This window comes from Neomonachus schauinslandi, chromosome Y (assembly GCF_002201575.2).
Source record: "Neomonachus schauinslandi chromosome Y, ASM220157v2, whole genome shotgun sequence".
In the NCBI taxonomy this organism is placed as follows: Eukaryota; Metazoa; Chordata; class Mammalia; order Carnivora; family Phocidae; genus Neomonachus; species Neomonachus schauinslandi.
In genome coordinates this window covers 1,257,599-1,277,925 of record NC_058420.1, presented here as the reverse complement: position 1 = coordinate 1,277,925, position 20,327 = coordinate 1,257,599, and the positions used below count along the sequence as shown (strand labels likewise).

Genomic DNA, 20,327 nt, shown 5'->3' with positions numbered 1-20,327 from the left:
CACTCTCCGCCTCCAAAGCTGTAGGGAAAGCTCGCAGGCAACAAAAGCTCGGGAGAGCAAACCTGAGCAGATTATTTAGCTGGGAGGGGGCAAGGGCGGGGCAATTCTGCCTCCAGCAAAGACATTTGGAAACCACGGCAACAGGCCCCTCCCCAGAAGATCAGCGAGAACAGCCAGCCAAGACCAAGTTTACCGATCAATGAGAACGGCAGAACTCCAGCGCTAGGGGAATACTGCACATAGAATTCATGGCTTTTTTACCATGATTCTTTAGTCTTTCAAAGTTAATTTTTTTTAACTGTCTTTTTTTCTTTTTTTTTCTTTATGAATTTTTCTTTTTCCCTTTTTCAACCAAGATCTTATCAATCCCTTTTTTTAAAAAAAAAAAATATTTTTCATTTTTAGAGTCATATTCTATCCCTTCATAGTACTTACCCATATTTTTGGCTTATATATATAAGTTGTTCTCTCTTTAAAATTTTGAGATAGTTTCTTCTAACAGATTAAAATATACCCTAAATCTCTAGTATATGGAGTTTTCTATTCCCCTGCCTGATCACATCCTCTCCCTTTTTTTTTCCTTTTTCCTTTTTTTCTTCTTTTAAATCATCTTCTTTCTTTTTTCAAACAACTTATTATCAATTCCTTTTATAAAATTTTTCATAATTTCCATATTTACAAACAATTCCATCCCTTCATCAGATCAACCCTTATTTTGTACATATATAAGTTTTTCTTTCTTTAAAATTTTGGGAGGAACTTTCTTCTAAAAGACCAAAATACACCCCAAATCTAGTGTGTGGCACTGATCTATATACCAGCCTGATCATATTTGATCACATTCTGGTTTTTTTTGTTGTTGTTTTGTTTTGTTACGTTTGTTTTCGTTTTTATCTTTATCTTGTTTTTCTCTTTCTCTTTTCTCTCTTTCCCTTTCTTTTCCCACTGCTTAAGGTCTTTTCTGATTTGTTTAGAGTATATTTTCTGGGGACGTTGTTACTCTGCTAGCATTTTGTTCTCTCATTAATCTATTCTCCTCTGCACAAAATGACAAGACGGAAAAAATCACCTCAACAAAAAGAACAAGAGGTAGTACCGACTGCCAGGGACCTACTCAATACGGACATTAGTACGATGTCAGATCTAGAGTTCAGAATCATCACTTTAAAGATACTAGCTGGGCTTGAAAAAAATATGGAAGTTATTAGAGAAACCCTTTCTGGAGAAGTAAATGAACTAAAATCCAACCAAGTAGAAATAAAAAAAGCTATTAATGAGGTGCAATAAGAAATGGGGGTGCTAAAGGCTAGAATAAATGAGGCAGAGGAGAGAATCAGTAATATAGGAGATGAAATGATGGAAAATAAAGAAGCTGAGAAAGAGATAAACAACTACTGGATCATGAGGGCAGAATTTGAGAGATAAACGATACCATAAAACGAAACAACATTAGAATAATTGGGATCCCAGAAGAAGAAGAAAGAGAGAGAGGGGCAGAAGGTATAATGGAGCAAATTATAGTAGAGAACTTCCTTAATTTGAGGAAGGAAACAGGCATGAAAATCCAGGAAGCACAGAGAACCCCTCTCAAAATCAATAAAAATAGGTCAACAGCCCGACATCTAATAGTAAAACTTACAAGTCTCAGAGACAAAGAGAAAATCCTGAAAGCAGCTCGGGAGAAGAGATATGTAACCTACAATGGTAGAAACATTAGAATGGCAACAGACCTATCCACAGAGACCTGGCAGGCCAGAAAGGACTGGCAGGATATATTCAGAGCACTAAATGAGAAATATATGCAGCCAAGAATATTATATCCAGCTAGGCTGTCATTGAAAATTGAAGGAGAGATAAAAAGCTTCCAGGACAAACAAAAACTAAAGGAATTTGCAAACACAAAACCAGCCCTACAGGAAATCTTGAAAGGGGTCCTCTAAGCAAAGAGAGAGCCTAAAAGCAACATAGACCAGAAAGGAACACAGACAATATACAGTAACAGTCACCTTACAGGCAATACAATGGCACTAAATTCCTTTCTTTCAATAGTTACCCTGAATGTAAATGGGCTCAATGCCCCAGTCAAAAGACACAGGCTATGAGATTGGATTAAAAAACAAGACCGATCGATATGCTGTCTGCAAGAGACTCATTTTAGACCCAAAGACACCCCCAGATTGAAAGTGCGGGGGTGGAAAATCATTTACCATGCTAATGGACAACAAAAGAAAGCTGGGGTGGCAATCCTTATATCAGACAAATTAGATTTTAGGGCGCCTGCGTGGCTCAGATGGTTAAGCGTCTGCCTTTGGCTCAGGTCATGATCCCAGGGTCGTGGGATCGAGTCCCACATCAGGCTCCCGGCTCAGCGGGGAGCCTGCTTCTCCGTCTGACACTCTTCCCTCTCATGCTGTTTCTCTCTCGCTCGTTCTCTAAAAAATAAATAAAATCTTTAAAAAAAAATTAGATTTTAAACCAAAGACTGTAATAAGAGATGAGGAAGGACACTATATCATACTTAAAGGATCTATCCAACAAGAAGATCTAACAATTGTAAATATCTATGCCCCTAACATGGGAACAGCCAATTATATAAGGCAATTAGCAACAAAAGCAAAGAAACACATTAACAATAATACAATAATAGTGGGGGACTTTAACATCCCCCTCACTGAAATGGACAGATCATCTAAGCAAAAGATCAACAAGGAAATAAAGACTTTAAATGACACACTGGACCAAATGGCCTTCACAGACATATTCAGAACATTCCACCCCAAAGCAACGGAATACACATTCTTCTCTAGTGCCCATGGAACATTCTCCAGAATAGATCACATCCTAGGTCATAAATCAGGTCTCAACTGGTACCCAAAGATTGGGATCATTCCCGACCTATTTTCAGACCACAATGCTTTGAAACTAGAACTCAATCACAGGAGGAAAGTTGGAAAGAACTCAAATACATGGAGGCTAAAGAGCATCCTACTGAAGAATGAATGGGTCAACCAGGAATTTAAAGAAGAATTTAAAAAATACATGGAAACCAATGAAAATGAAAACACAACTATTCAAAATCCTGGGATGCAGCAAAGGCAGTCCTAAGAGGAAAGTATATAGCAAGACAAGCCTTTCTCAAGAAACAAGAAAGGTCTCAAGTACACAACCTAGCCCTCCACCTAAAGGAGCTGGAGAAAGAATAGCAATAAAGCCTAAACCCAGCAGGAGAAGAGAAATAATAAAGATCAGAGCAGAAATCAATGAAATAGAAACTAAAAGAACAGTAGAACAGATCAATGAAACTAGGAGCTGGTTCTTTGAAAGATTTAACAAGATTGATAAACCCTTGGCCAGACTTATCAAAAAGAGAAGAGAAATGACCCAAATCAACAAAATCATGAATGAAAGAGGAGATATCACAACCAACACCAAAGAAATACAAACAATTATAAGAACATATTATGAGCAAATCTGTGCCAGCAAATTAAATAACCTGCAAGAACAGGATGCATTCCTAGAGATGTATCAACTATGAAAACTGAACCAGGATGAAATAGAAAACCTGAACAGACCTATAACCACTAAGGAAATTGAAGCAGTCATCAAAAATCTCCGAAAGCACAAAAGCCCAGGGCCAGATGGCTTCCCAGGGGAATTCTACCAAACATTTCAAGAAGAATTAATACCTATTCTTCTGAAACTGCTCCAAAAAATAGAAATGGAAGAAAACTTCCAAACTCATTTTATGAGGCCAGCATTACCTTGATCCCAAAACCAGACAAAGACCCCATCAAAAAGGAGAATTACAGACCAGTATCCCTGATGAACATGGATGCAAAAATTCTCACCAAAATACTAGCCAATAGGATCCAACAGTACGTTAAAAGGATTATTCACCACGAACAAGTGGGATTTATCCCTGGGCTGCAAGGTTGGTTCAACATTCGCAAATCAATCAATGTGATAAAATATATTAACAAAAGAAAGAACAAGAATCATATGATCCTCTCAATAGATGCAGAAAAAGCTTTTGACAAAGTACAGCATCTTTCTTGATCGAAACTCTTCAGAGTATAGGCATAGAGGGTACATACCTCAATATCATAAAAGCCATGTATGAAAAACCCACAGCGAATATCACTCTCAATGGGGAAAAACTGAGAGCTTTCCCCCTAAGGTCAGGAATGCTGCACGGATGTCCACTATCACCACTGCTATTTAACATAGTATTGGAAGTCCTAGCCACAGCAATCAGACAACAAAAAGAAATCAAAGGCATCCAAATTGGCAAAGAAGAAGTCCAACTCTCACTCTTTGCAGATGATATGATACTTTATGTGGAAAACCCCAAAGACTCCACCCCAAAACTGCTAGAACTCATACAGGAATTCAGTAAAGTGGCAGGATATAAAATCAATGCACAGAAGTCAGTGGCATTCCTATACACCAACAACAAGACAGAAGAAAGAGAAATTAAGGAGTCCATCCCATTTACAATTGCATTCAAAATCATAAGATACCTAGGAATAAATCTAACCAAAGAGACAAAGGATCTGTACTCAGAAAACTATAAAGTACTCATGAAAGAAATTGAGGAAGACACAAAGAAATGGAAAAACGTTCCATGCTCATGGATTGGAAGGACAAATATTGTGAAGATGTCAATGCTACCTAGAGCAATCTACACATTCAATGCAATCCCCATCAAAATACCATCCACTTTTTTCAAAGAAATGGAACAAATAATCCTAAAATTTGTATGGAACCAGAAAAGATCCCGCATAGCCAGAGGAATGTTGAAAAAGAAAAGCAAAGCCGGCGGCATCACAATTCCGGACTTCCAGCTCTATTACAAAGCTGTCATCATCAAGACAGCATGGTACTGGCACAAAAACAGACACCTAGATCAATGGAACAGAATAGAGAGCCCAGAAATGGACCCTCAACTCTATGGTCAACTCATCTTTGACAAAGCAGGCAAGAATGTCCAATGGAACAAAGACAGTCTCTTCAACAAATGGTGTTGGGAAAATTGGATAGCCACAGGCAGAAGAATGAAACTGGACCATTTCCTTACACCACACACAAAAATAGACTCCAAATGGTTGAAAGACCTCAATGTGAGAGAGGAGTCCATCAACATCCTAAAGGAGAACACTGGCAGCAACCTCTTCGACCTCAGCCGCAGCAACTTCTTCCTAGAAACATCACCAAAGGCAAGGGAAGCAAGGGCAAAAATGAACTATTGGGACTTCATCTAGATAAAAAGCTTTTGCAAAGCAAAGGAAACAGTCAACAAAACCAAAAGACAACCGACAGAATGGGAGAAGATATTTGCAAATGACATATCAGATAAAGGGCTAGTATCCAAAATCTATAAAGAACTCATCAAACTCAACACCCAAAGAACAAAGAATCTAATCAAGAAATGGGCAGAAGACATGAACAGACATTTTTCCAAAGAAGACATCCAAATGGCCAACAGACACATGAAAAAGTGCTCAATATCGCTCAGCATCAGGGAAATCCAAATCAAAACCTCAATGAGATACCACCTCACACCAGTCAGAATGGCTAAAATTAACAAGTCAGGAAACGACAGATGTTGGCGGGGATGCGGAGAAAGGGGTACCCTCCTACACTGTTGGTGGGAATGCTAGCTGGTGCAGCCACTCTGGAATACTGTATGGAGGTTCCTCAAAAAGTTGAAAACAGAGCTACTATATGATCCAGCAATTGCACTACTGGGTATTTATCCCAAAGATACATAAGTAGGAATTTGAAGGGGTACGTGCACCCCGATGTTTATAGCAGCAATGTCCACAATAGCCAAACTGTGGAAAGAGCCAAGATGTCCATCGACAGATGAATGGATAAAGAAGAGGTGGTATATATATACAATGGAATATTATGCAGCCATCAAAAGGAATGAGATCTTGCCATTTGCAACGACGTGGATGGAACTGGAGGGTATTATGTTGAGTGAAATAAGTCAAACAGAGAAAGACATGTATCATATGATCTCACTGATATGAGGAATTCTTAATTGCAGGAAACAAACTGAGGGTTGCTGGAGTGGGGGGTGGGGTGGGAGGGATAGGGTGACTGGGTGATAGACTTGGGGAGAGTATGTGCTCTGGTAAGCGCTGTGAATGGTGCAAGACTGTTGAATCTCAGATCTGTACCTCTGAAACAAATAATGCAATATATGTTAAGAAAAAAAACAAAACAGAAGGTGCGGGGGGGAAGAATGAAGCAGGGGAAATCGGAGGGGTAAACGAACCATGAGAGACGATGGACTCTGAAAAACAAACAGGGTTCTAGGGGGGAGGGGTGGTGGGAGGATGGGTTAGCCTGGTGGTGGGTATTGAGGAAGGCACATTCTGCATGGAGTACTGGGTGTTATGCACAAGCAACGAATCATGGAACACTTCATCTAAAACTAATGATGTAGTGTATGGGGATTAACATAAGAATAAAAAAAATAAATAAACAAGTAAAAAAAAGAAATATATACCCTCCTTACTTTCAGTCTGGATGTGTCTTTTGGTTTCTTAGAGACAGCAGTCCTGCTTTGTTTGTTTTGTTTTGTTTTGTTTTGTTTTGTTATAATCCAACCTGATACCCTGTGTCTTTTGATTGGGTATTTAGTCCATTTACATTCAGCATAATTATTGAAAGATATGAATTTATATGATGAAATCTAATTTAGCCATTATAAACAATGAAAAGGAGTATATACATTACCGGCTCAATTACATTAAAAATTACAGATATGAAAAAAAACTTGAAGGATAAAACAATTTTTAAAATATTTAGCTTTTAGTTAGATTTAAATACATTTTAATGCAGTTATTCTTCTTTTAAAGGATTTTGTTTATGTACTTGCAAGAGAGTGGGAGAGCAAGAGAGAGACCGTGCGTCGGGGAGTGGTAGGGGGAGTTGGAGAAGCAGAATCCCCACTGAGCGGGCTGCTAGGTGTTAAGCTGAGCAATGATTAAATGGGAGTTCATTATATTATTTTGTTTACTTTTATGTATGTGTGATAAATTCCATTATAGAAAATTCAAAGAAAAAAGTGGGAGAAAGATAGGAACTTACTGCCATTGTATTGCAAAACTTGCTACTCCTGTAGATAGTCTCTGTTCCTTTCTGGTCTTTGTTACTTTTTGGCTCCATCTTCTTTGCTCAAAGGATCCCCTTTAATATTTCTTGCAATGATGGTTTAGTGTTCACAAATTCCTTTAGATTTTGTTTGTCCCGGAAACTCTTTGGCTCTCCTTCTATTCTGAATGACAGCCTTGCTGGATCAAGGATTCTTGGCTGTATATGTTTCCAATTTAGCACGTTGATTATATAATGCCGGTCCTTTCTGGAAAAAAACAGTGAGCTTGAGATGAAAAGGCATTTGGTGGCACAGGTTTAATTAAATGCAAAGACTTGAACTTTTCATGGGACTTGGGATGAGAAATTTGGTTAGAGAATAATTACTTTCGATAATCCAGAGATTTCCACTTGCCTGTCAAAGTTGACTGAACTTCAAGAGCAAGAACCAACACTGATTTAACCAATGTCTTCTGGTAGCCATGACCGATTCAACTACTAAATTCTTTGAGGACACTGGGTGCCCCCAACTCTTGCGGTTCTCAGTACAAACTTGTGATTCATCTACACTGCCAGGTGTTGACTGAGGGCTGAAGTCATAGTAGTAAAGAAAATCACTGTCGGGACGCCTGGGTGGCTCAGTCGGTTAAGTAGTTGCCTTCGGCTCAGGTCCTGGGATCAAGTCCCACATCAGGCTCCCTGCTCGGCGGGAAGCCTGCTTCTCCCTGTCCCACTCCTGCTTGCTTGTGCTCCTGCTCTCACTATCTCTGTCTCTGTCAAATAAATAAATAAAATCTTAAAAAAAAAAAAAAGAAAGAAAATCACTGTCTTGCCAGGGTCTTTTTTACCCTGCAAGAGCAGCTCAGATACATAACAATAAATTAAATGAGTGGACCAAATCTCCATCTGCATGGTATATGTATGATATCGCAGAACTGTACATGTAGGGGAAAGGGTGTTCAGTGCATTGCTGGTCAAGAAAAATTGATTCTTGTTGCGACTGTGTGGCTCAGTCATTAAACGTCTGTCTTCAGCTCAAGTCATGATCTCAGGGTCCTGGGATAGAGGGGCGCACTGGGCTCCCTGCTCCATGGGAACCCTGCTTCTGCTTCTCCCACTCCCCCCTGCTTGTGTTCCCTCTCTCGCTGTTTCTCTCTCTGTCAAATAAATAAATAAAAGCTTAAAAAATTAAAAGAAAAATGCGTTCTTATGGTCCCAAAGTATACAGTAAAGTTTATTTTTCTGAGGGCTATACCAAGGTTTGTTTAGGCTTCTTTCTTCCTTCAGTGACTCAGTGGTTATAGTGAAGGAACCGACTGAAACGGAAACAGAATCGTAAGCTTGTCTTAGGCAATTTGTTGTGTGTCCAGGTAGGGATGACCGATTCACAGAAGGGTGAAGGAATCCAGAGGAAAACACTAAAGTTGTCAGCCAATAGTAAGAGTTTTATGATCAGAGAAAGTCAACCAAAAAATCCAGAGACCCAAGAAGGCAGCAGAGAACAAAGGAGTCCCAGCCTCATAATTAAGGCTACAAGTTCTAAAGTTAGAATGCTTTAGTTTTCTATAGCAGCAGAAATTATATTCCGGGCTTTAACTGCACTATCGATAAAAGGAGAACAATGGTAAACTTTGTCTTAAGTACAGCAAATAATGTAAAATAACATAGAAAACAGGATCCATGTTTATATTACTTAATAATATTACTATTGAGGGCGCCTGCGTGGCTCAGTTGGTTAAGCGACTGCCTTCGGCTCAGGTCATGATCCTGGAGTCCCGGGATCGAGTCCCGCATCGGGCTCCCTGCTCAGCAGGGGTTCTGCTTCTCCCTCTGCCCTCTTCCCTCTCGTGCTCTCTGTCTCTCATTCTCTCTCTCAAATAAATAAATAAAATCTTTAAAAAAAATAAAAATAATAATATTACTATTGAGGCTATGTAGACCTCTATACACCATAAAGGATCTGGAACCAAATTTTCCTCAACATATATTCAAGGGAATAAATGGACCTGTTTCAGGGAAAGGGATGACAATCTTCTGGTCTTGAAGTTGGCCTGGTGGTTCCTAGATGTGATTATCTGTAGTCATATATACTACAATGAGGATGTGGAGAAATCATAACTCTTTTACACTGTTGGCAGGAATGTCAAACAGCACACTTGCTATGGAAACCGCATGAAATGTCATTATAAAATGAAGAATGGAACCACAGTATAGTACAATGCCTTTGTTGGTATATAGTGAAGGATGTGAACTCAGGACCTTGAAGAAGTATCCATCCTCCATGTTCATTGCAGCATTATTCACAGTAACCAGGATGGGGAACCAAGCCGAGCATCTATCAGTGGACAAATGGATAAATAAGTTATGGTACATACATACGATGAAATATTTTCAGCTTTAAAACAAGAAAGTAATGTCAAATGGCAGAATAGGAGGTTTCTACCGCTTTTCTCCCCAAAAATTGGACAGTCTAAACAAAACAACACAAAGTGAGATTAGATACCTTAAGGACAGTAAGAGAAACAGTTTGACTTTATCCATGTCACCCCTCTGTTTTAGTTTCAAGATTTCTATTAAGTGTAAATGTAAGAGACTGTGAATGCTTCAAAGGTAGTGGTGATTGGAAGAAATTCAGCAGAATTTGAAACAGTTATCACAGGGACAACCCATTAACTGCATTACAGACTCCATTAGGATCTCTGCACCTAAGCTATGGGGAGGTCTTACCTGTGGATCTCCCAGCAGGCACATGGGTACCTTTGAAATTCCACATACCTCAGCACACACAATCTACCCTTGGCCCGTGTCCTGGGTGCTCCTGATAATGAACTTTCATAGATGACATGTGAACATATGTGGAAAGCTGGCTCTCATTTGCATGCCTGGGAGAAGGCAGAAACTTGAGCATTCATCACCACTTAGCAAAAACAAAGGGAGACTATCTGCATCAAACTAATTTTGCAGGATTGAGAGAAGGCATAAAGCTTAAATTGTGCCATGACAAGGAATAAAAATTATGAAACAGGGATATATTGAAGTGCTAAAAGGAAACATCTACCCACCAAGAATAGCTTACACAGAATAGTTGTCCTTTAGAATGAGGTAGGATACAGACATTACAAACAAAACGGTGGGAAAGGGGGGGTGTGACTCTCATCATCACTAGATCTGCCTTTCAAGAACTGCTAAATTGAGTTCTTCGGGCTTAAATAAAAGGAGCTAATTAGTAACATAAAAATATAGAATACACTGGTAAAGGTAAGTAAATAGTGAGATTGAAAATAGTCTAAAACTACTCACTTTACTATAGAAGTAAAAAAAAATCAAAGAACTGAAATTATAGCTACAATAATTTGTTACTGGACACACAATATAAAAAGATGTAAATTGTGACATCAAAAATATAAAAGGGGGTAGTAAAAGTATAGAGTTCTTACTTGTGATTACAGTTATTAGTATAAAACACAGTTCCATCTCTAAGATACGGCAAGTAAGCCTGAAGGAGGCCAAAGCAAAACCCTATGATAGATAAACAGAAAACAAAGAGTATCAAAACACACCACTACAGAAAATCATTATTTCAAAAGTTAGAATGCTTTGGTTCTCTATAGCCGCAGAAATAATATTCCAGGCTTTAACTGCACTTTCTCAAGATAGTGATTAACAAGGGCAGTCCAAATGTGTGTATGTTGCGGGAAACCGACCTCTAAGCTTTGGATCCAAAATAAAACACAGAGACCGAGTTTGGGATAAAGAACAACAATCTTCACTTTGCCAGGCAAACGGAGTCTGCAGCAGCCTCTGGTCTTCAAAAACCTGCAAGCCTTCCTGGGGGAAGGGGCTGGGCATTTCATAGGGAAATACAGGATCTGCATAGTTTTGACAGGATTGGGCTGTGGTACGAATTTCTTTCATCATGTCTTTAGGGTGCTACCAGATTCCTGGAACAGAAGGCTAAGAAGAGAGGAGAAGAAGAGAGGAAAATGATTTTTTTTTTTAATTTGAGGTTCCTGGGAAGTGTTAAGATGGCAGAACCGTAGGGAAATCCTAGGCTTGCCTTGTCCCTGGAACACAGCTAGATTAATATCAAACCACTTTGAACACCCAAGAAATCAAGCCAAAGATTGAGAGAGAAAAAATGCACAACTAGAACTGCGAGGAGGGGGAGGGGGCATATCATGGAATGTAGGAACTGCAGAGAGTTGGTTTGGAAGAGAGAAGAACTGCAGGTGCTGTGATGGAGGCAGGAGATCTGATTGGGACGAGAGGAGTGAGAGAGAAGAGAGAGAGAGTGCCCTCTGAGAATTACACAAGAAAAATTCTTCACCAAAACCATTTATTGGGAAAAGGAGAGTGGAGGCCTATCGCAAGATTGTTTAAACAGAAGAGCACAGAGTCTGATGTTTTGGAGGTCCACAACGTTGCCAGGATCACAAGTGGTAGACTTAGTGGTGCTCCAGTAGGGAAGGAAGATGGAGACCCAGGAGGGGGCAGTGTGGTCTGAGGATCCCCTGGGACATGGAGAGAGAGAATTTCCCTGCTGGAGTGCATCTGGAGGAAGGGACATGTCCTCTCCTGGGGCACATGACCCACTGGGTGCCATTGAGCTGTTCCTTTTGGGATGATGGGAAGGGTCCTAGGTGAAGGCAGTGAGTCTTGGTACAAGTTTCTGTTGCAGCAAGACCTTCCCCCAGGGGATTGACATGTGTCCATTCACTCTCACAGGGTTCTCTCCAATTTGGAGTTTTGAAACCCAGCCTCACACCTGAGATAAAACACAGTATTGTGCCACTGAGCAGACAGACAGCTTGGACACACACATGGTGAAGGCAGGGATCTGATGGAAGTTGAGGACCCTGGAGAGGTGATTGTGTGCTCTTCTGTGAGGGCTTCCTGAAGGGTGGTGAGCACAAGCGAGCAGGGCGTCGCCATTTCCTCCCTGCTCAATAGCACTGAATGCCATCAGGAAGCAAAAGAGCCCCACCCAGTAGAGGCACCAGCCACTAACACCAATCCCTGCCCCCTTGTGCCCTGCAGGTGCATCTCCACTAGGGCAAGTCCACCTGAGAATCAAAGCAGCAGGCCCCTACCCCAGAAGACCAGGACAAACCCCACCACTGCACCAAGTGTACTGATCATAGAGTGCTGCAACATTTCAGCTCTATGAGAAACAGGATGTGTCTTCCTTTTTATATTTATTAATTTTTATTCTTTATTTTTTTAAGATATTATTTATTTGTCAGAGAGAGACACAGTGAGAGAGTGAACATAGTCAGGAGGAGTGGGAGAGGGAGAAGCAGGCTTCCCACGGAGCAGGGAGCCGGATGCGGGGCTCGAAACCAGAACCCTGGGATCATGACCTGAGCCGAGGACAGATGCTTAACGACTGAGCTGCCCAGGCACCCCTTCCTTTTTATTTTTATTTCATCATTATTTTTATTACTTTTAATGTAATTTTATTATTTATTTTATTTTATCCTTTATTTAGTTTATTTATTTTATTTTCTGTATATATATTTTTTTAAAGATTTATTTATTTATTTGAGACAGCAAGAATGAGAGAGAGAGAGAGCACATGAGTGCGGGAGGGTCAGAGGGAGAAGCAGGCTCCTCGCTGAGCAGGGAGCCTGATGCGGGACTCGATTCCAGGACTCCGGGATCTTGACCTGAGCTGAAAGCAGTCGCTTAACCAACTGAGCCACCCAGGCGCCCTATTTTCTGTATATTTATTTTCAAAAATACACAGCTAATGAATCAAACGCTACAAAAATTATGATGTACTATATGCTGACTAACTGAACACAATAAAAAAAAAATTGTCTCTATCTTTTTTTAACAAGCATACCAAAACACACCTAGGGCCTAGCTTCCTTTTCTTTCTTTCTTTCATCTCTCCTTCCATTTCTTCCTTCCTACCTTCCTTTTTTCTTTTTTTTTTTTTTTCTGGACAAAAAGACAAGATGGAGGAATTTGAGAACAGGAAGAAGTAACAGCCAGGGATTTTATCAATACAGATATAATTAAGATGTCTTAACTAAAATTTAATCAAGTATAAGAATAGTAGCTGGGCTTGAGAAAACCGTAGAGGACACTAAAAGACACTAGAGACACTAGAGAATCCCTTAGCAGAGATAAAGGAGGTAAAGGTACTCAGGCTGAAAAATGCTGTAACAGTGATGCAAAAACTGAAGGATGCCATAAGAATGAGGATCAACAGATTAGAGGAACAATTCAGTGACATAGAAAATAAAATTATGGAAAACGATGAAGATGAAATGAGGAGGGAAACAAAGGTAATGTTTCATGAAGGTAGAATTAAGAAACTCAGTGACTTCTTAAAACATAATAACATTCACACGACAGGAGTCCCAGCAGAAGAAGAGAGAGAAAAGGGGCAAAAGGTTTATTTGTTCAAATACAGCAGACAGTTCTGCAATCTGGGAATGGACAGAGATACCGAAAGCTACCAAGCTCAAGGACTCCCATTAAATTCAACAAAGTCTGGCCATCACCAAGACAAATCATAGTCAAAATCAAAAAATACACAGACAAGGAAAGAATCCTGACAGCAACAAGGAGAAAACAGTCCCTAACCTACAAGGGAAGACAGATAAGAGTTACAGCAGATCTGTCCACACAGCTTGGCATGTCAGAAGAGAGTGGTAGAATATATTCAATGTGCTGAATGGGAAAAAAAAAAAAATACAGAGAAGAATGCTTTATCCAGCAAGGCTGTCATTCAGAATAGGAAGACATTTTCCCAGAAAAACAAAACCTAGAGGAAATCGTTGCCACAAAACCCACCCTTCGAGACATATTAAAAGGGGAGTCTTTGAGTGGGGAGGCAAAAGGTCCCAAAGCAACAAAGACTAGAAAGGAACAGAGAACATGACCAGACACACCAACTCTACAGGTAATACAATGGCACTAAATTCCCATGTATCAATAATCACCCTGAATGTAAATGGACTAAAAGCTCCAATCAACAGACGTAGGGTGGGTGGGGTGGGAGGGATGGGGTGACTGGGTGATAGACACTGGGGAGGGTATGTGCTCTGGTAAGTGCTGTGAATTGTGCAAGACTGTTGATTCTCAGATCTGTACCTCTGAAACATATAATGCAATATATGTTAAGAAAAAAAAGAAAGAAGAAGAAAAAGGTAGCAGGAGTGGAAGAATGCAGCGGGGGAAATCGGAGGGGTAGACGAACCATGAGAGATGATGGACTCTGAAAAACAAACTGAGGGTTCTAGAGGGGAGGGGGGTGGGAGGATGGGTTAGCCTGGTGGTGGGTATTGAGGAGGGCACATTCTGCATGGAGCACTGGGTGTTATGCACAAACAATGAATCAGGGAACACTACATCTAAAACTAATGATGTAATGTATGGGGATTAACATAAGAATAAAAAAAAAGTGTTACGAGGCATTATTTAATTAAAAGAATAGAAAAGTATGTACTATATACAAGCCAAAAACAGTTGAATTTGAGTTAAACTAATAGCAGGTAATTACGAGAGTATATAATGCCAGCCGTTCATTTCACACATTATACCTGACGCAAAATGACACTCACCCAGCTCTGGCTCTTCAGAACAGAACAAATCCAACCGTGCTTTTCACTGGACAAAGCAAAACTATCTGATTGATTTTGAAGAGACTTTTTCTGTGGAGGAAGTCTGGCTCAGTGACAAATTGGTGACCCACAATTTTGAGAATATCTCCACTGGCCAGACACAGTGTCTAAGCTGAAGTCATTTTCTGCTTTGGAAATTCACATATATGAATGGTACAAAATGAAGGATTCTCAAGCTACGTCAGTACTTTGAGAAGGAATTGACATGCTTGATAATTAGTGTCTAGTAATAAAACACACTGTAAATATATCTTTTTAAGAGAAATTAATTAAATACGGTAAAGCAAATACGGGTATAATTACAAAAAAAAAAAAAAGACATAGGGTATCAGAATGGATACAAACAAACAAACAAAACCAAAAAATCAGTAGAACAGATCAACAAAACTAAGAGCTGGTTCTTTGAAAGAATTAATAAAATCGATAAACTCCTAGGCAGACATATAAAAAGAAAAGAGAGAGAGAGCCCATATATGTAAAATCACAAAGGAGAAAGGAACGCCCAAGCCAACACTACAGAAATATAAACAATTACAAGAACATATTATGAAAAATTATACACCAACAATCTAGGCAATGTGGAAGAAATGGACAAGTTCCAAGAAACATACCCACCACTGAAGATGAAATGGGAAGAAATAGACAGTTTGAACACACCCATAACCAGCAAAGACGTGGAATCAGTAATCAAAAATCTCAACAACGTAGGTATAGATGGAGCATCCCTCAACATCGTAAAGGCAATATACGAAAGACCCAATGCCAATATCCTCCTCAATGGGGAAAAACTGAGAGCTTTTCCTCTATTGTCAGGAACAAGCCAGGGATGTCCACTCTCATCACTGTTATTTAGCCTTGTACTGGAAGCCCAGGCCTCAGCAATCAGACAACAAAAAGAAATAAAAGCCATCCAAGGGGCGCCTGGGTAACTCAGTTAAGCATCTGCCTTTGCCTAACGTTGTGATCCCAGGGTGATGGGAAAAGCCCCACCCCAAGTTGGGCTCCCAGCAGGGAGCCTGTTTCTCCCTCTTCCACACCACCCCCATTCCCCTGGTGGTGCTCTCTCTCTCTCTCTCTCTAATAAATAAATAAAATCTTTAAAATACAAATAATAAATAATAAATGAATGAATGAATGAATAAATGAATAAATAAATAAATGAATAAAGGCATCCAATTGGCAAAGAAGAAATCAAACTTTCACTCTCTGCACTCAACATGATACTCTATGTAGATAACTCAAACGACTCCACCCAAAAATTGCTGGAACTAACACATGAATTCAGCAAAGGCACAGGATATAAAGTCAATGTACACAAATCTTTCTGCATTAGGCAGCAGAACCAGAAATCAAGGAATTGATGCTATTTACAAATTGCACCCTGAGGGTTGAAGGAGGAACATGGGTTGGCTAGATAGGTGATGGGTATTAAGGACAGTATATGATGTCATGAGCTCTGGGTGTTGCATGTAAGTGATAAGTCACAAAATTGCACTCCTGAGACCCATATTACACAATAGGATAACTAACTAGAATTTAAATAAAATTTTTGAAGAAAAAAATGTACTTACTATTTATAAATCTGTTCGTAGATTCTGTTTCTTTCTATTGCTCAATCTTGTTAATTTGTGTCTTTCTAGGGATTTGTTCGTTTTTTCCAGCTTTCAATTTGTTGGCACATAATTGTTCACAGTAGTGTCTTACCACCTTTGTGTGTGCATGTGGTATCAATCTAATGGGAGAATTTCCTATGTGTTTCGTTGGAATCCTTTCTTGGTTCTATGTTGGTCTGGGAGTTACAACTTCTCTGCTGGTCTCTAAATTTCTCTCAAAAGTCTTCCAGTCAGTATACTGTTCTTACCTTGGTGTTTCTATGGAATCGCAAGTAGACACTATTTTGAGGGATAGTTTTGCTGGACATAGAGTTTTGAGTTGACAGCCAGCCCCTTTCTTTTTTTTTTTTAAGATTTTATTTATTTATTTGACAGAGAGAGACACAGCGAGAGAGGGAACACAAGCAGGGGGAGTAGGAGAGGGAGAAGTAGACACCCTGCTGAGCAGGGAGCCCGATGAGGGGCTCGATCCCAGGACCCTGGGATCATGACCTGAGCCGAAGGCAGACGCTTAATGACTGAGCCACCCAGGCGCCCCTCAAGTCAGTGTTTTACTTGGTAAACATGTCTGAGACCATGCACCCCTGGCTGCTAAGCACCATGGCGGACAGGGCTAGAAAGGTAACAGCTTTATTTTGAGCAGGGGGCAAAGACAAGGCAGCACTTTATAGCTACATTGTAACTAGATCCTGCATCCAGCCCCTTTCTGTTATATAGCAAGGTTGCCATTTCAATGACTTTTCATATCTATAAGTTCTATTGGGAAGTCTTGTGTGAACCTTTTCCCCATGAGGATGATATTCGCTGTGGGTTTTTCAAAGATGGATTTTATGAATGTCAGGAATGTTCCCTCTATCTGTATACTGTGAAGAGTTTTAATCAGGAAAGGATGTTGTATTTTGTGAAATGCTTTTTCTGCACCAATTCAGAGGACCATATGGTTCTCCCTCTTCTTATTAATGTGTTCTATCACATTGATTGATTTGTGAATGTTGAACCACCCTGCATCCTGGGGATAAATCCCACTTGGTCGCGGTGGATGATCCTTTTAATGTATTGTTGGATCCGATTAGCTAGGATTTTGTTGAGGATTTTGGAATCCATATTCATCAGGGTTATCCGTCTGAAATTCTCCTTTTTGATGGGCTCCTTGCCTGGTTGGGGGATTAAAGTAATTCTGGCCTCATAGAATGAGATTGGAAGTTTTCCTTCTGTTTCTATTTTTTGAAACAGCTTCAGGAGAATAGGTATTATTTCTTCTTTGAATGTTTGGAAGAATTCCCCAAGGAATCCATCAGGCCCTGGACTCTTTTTTTGGGGGGGAGGTTTTTGATCACTGTTTCAATCTCGTTACTCGTTATTGGCCTATTCATGTTGTCAATTTCTTCCTGTTTCAGTCTTTGCAGGTTATAGGTTCCCAGGAAGGCCTCCATTTCATCCAGATTACTCAGTATATTGGCATATAGTTGTTGATGACACTTTCTTATGTTTCTATTTCCTTGGTGTTAGTCGTGATTTCTCCCCTTTCATTCATAATTCTATTAATTAGGGTCCTTTCTCTTTCTTTTGGATAAGTCTGGCAAGTGTTTTATTGATCGTATTAATTCTTTCAAAGAACCAACTTCTAGTTTTGTTGATCTGATCTTCTGTGTTTCTGGTTTCTAATTCATTGTTTTCTGCTCTAATTTTAAGTGTTTGTCTTCTAATACATGGCTTAGGCATTGTTTCTGGTTTTTTCTCTAGTTCTGTAAGGTTAGTTGGTGAAGTCAGGATTGTTCCATTATTTTGACTGAGGCTTGGATGGCTAAGTATTTCCCCCTTAGGACGGTCTTTGCAGTATCCCATAGATTTGGACTGACGTGTTTTCGTTCTCTTTGATTTCCATGAATTGTTTCAGTTCTTCTCTGATTTCCTGGATGACCCAAACAGTCTTGAGCAGAGTGGTCTTTAACTTCCAAGTGTTTGAATTTCTGCCAAAACTTTTCTTGTGATTGAGTTCCAGGTTTAGAGCATTGTGGTCTGAGAATATGCAGGGAATAATCTCAATCTTTTGTTATCGGTTGAGACCTGATTTGTGACCCAGTATTTGTGACCCAGATGAGACCTGAATTGTGAACACATACTGGGTCACAAATGAAGAAAGTTCCATGTGTGCTTGAGAAGAATAAGTATTCTGGTGTTTTAGGGTGGAATGTTCTGTAAATATCTATGAGGTCCATCTTGTCCAATGTATCATTCAAAGCTCTTGTTTCCTTGTTGATTTTCTGCTGAGATATCTGTCCATTGCTGAGAGTGGAGTATTGAGGTCTCCTACAATTACCGTATTGTTATCAATATGAATCTTTATTTTGGTTAGCAGTTGCCTTATGTAGATGGCTGTTCCCATGTTGGGGGCACAGATATTTACAATTGGTAGATCTTCTTGTTGGATAGACCCTTTAAGGATGATATAGTGTCCTCCTGTGTTTCTTATTACAGACTTTAGTTTAAAATCTAATTTGTCTGATATAAGAATTGTTACCCCAGCTTTCTTTTGAGGTCCGCTGGCATGGACGATCATTCTCCATTCCTTCACTTTCAGTCTGGATGTATCTTTAGGTTTAAAATGAGTCTGTTGTAGACAGCATATGAATTGGTCCTGTATTTTTATCCAATCTGCAACCCTGTGCCATTTTATGGGAGCATTAGGCTGTTCATGTGGAAGATGAGAATTTTTTGTCATCATGTTGCCTGTGAAGATCTTGTTTTTATAGGGACTGCCCTAAAGTCCTTTCACCGCTGCTACCAGTCTGCAAGTCTGTGCCCCATCCTCAGGGCACATGGCTGTCGCTCACCTGTGGTGTAGGATCCCTACAGCCAGGCACCCTCCTGTTGCCGTTAATCTTCCAATATCTGCCCGTGGAATCATGGCTCCCCATTTGTACTTCAAAACGAACTGCCTGCAATATTCTGTTTGTAGAGATCCAGATCTTCTTACCTCTCAGGCTGGTTTCGTGGGTGCTCAGAGTGGTCTGGTAGATATCCAGCTTAATTCCGGGGACCAGGTGAAATAGGGTCCCCTACTCCTCTGCCATCTTCCCTTCCTCTTCATACGTGGAATCTAAAAAACAAAAACTGATGATCTAAGGGGGAAAAAGAGAAAAAGAAAGAGCAATCAACAGACTAAACTGCAGAGAACAAACTAATGGTCATCAGAGGGGAGCTGGGTGGGGATGGATGAAACAGGTGATGGGGATTGAGGAGAACACTTGCTGTGATGAGAAATGGCTGTGTATCAAAGTACTGAAACACTATGGTACACCGAAAACTAATATTATCCCTGTATGTTAAGTTACTGGAATTAAAATAAAAATTTAAAAAAATAAAATACAGATCTCTACATGTACTAATGGCACAATATAAAGCCATGTCAGAGACTTTCCCTATTCTGTTCAGAGGTACAGACATTGATAGTGACATTTCATTTATTGACAGCTGTCATTTTCATTTCTTAGAATACAAATGCTGAGACTCCAAATGGTTGAAAGACCTCAATGTGAGACAGGAGTCCATCAAAATCCTAAAGGAGAACACAGGCAGCAACCTCTTTGACCTCAGCCGAAGCAACTTCTTCCTAGAAACATCGCCAAAGGCAAGGGAGGCAAGGGCAAAAATGAACTATTGGGACTTCATCAAGATAAAAAGCTTTTGCAAAGCAAAGGAAATAGTCAACAAAACCAAAAGACAACCGACAGAATGGGAGAAGATATTTGCAAATGACATATCAGATAAAGGGCTAGTATCCAAAATCTATAAAGAACTCATCAAACTCAACACCCAAAGAACAAAGAATCCAATCAAGAAATGGGCAGAAGACATGAACAGACATTTTTCCAAAGAAGACAGCCAAATGGCCAACAGACACATGAAAAAGTGCTCAATATCGCTCGGCATCAGGGAAATCCAAATCAAAACCTCAATGAGATACCACCTCACA

General features: G+C 39.9%; 1 non-coding gene across 1 annotated transcript; it reads right to left on the bottom strand.

Moving 5' to 3' along the window:
* Positions 1-16,915: 16,915 nt before the first annotated feature.
* Positions 16,916-17,046, bottom strand: LOC123323612. Its single transcript, XR_006539493.1, has one exon. It is a non-coding gene; the product is annotated as a small nucleolar RNA SNORA63 (small nucleolar RNA).
* Positions 17,047-20,327: the final 3,281 nt, after the last annotated feature.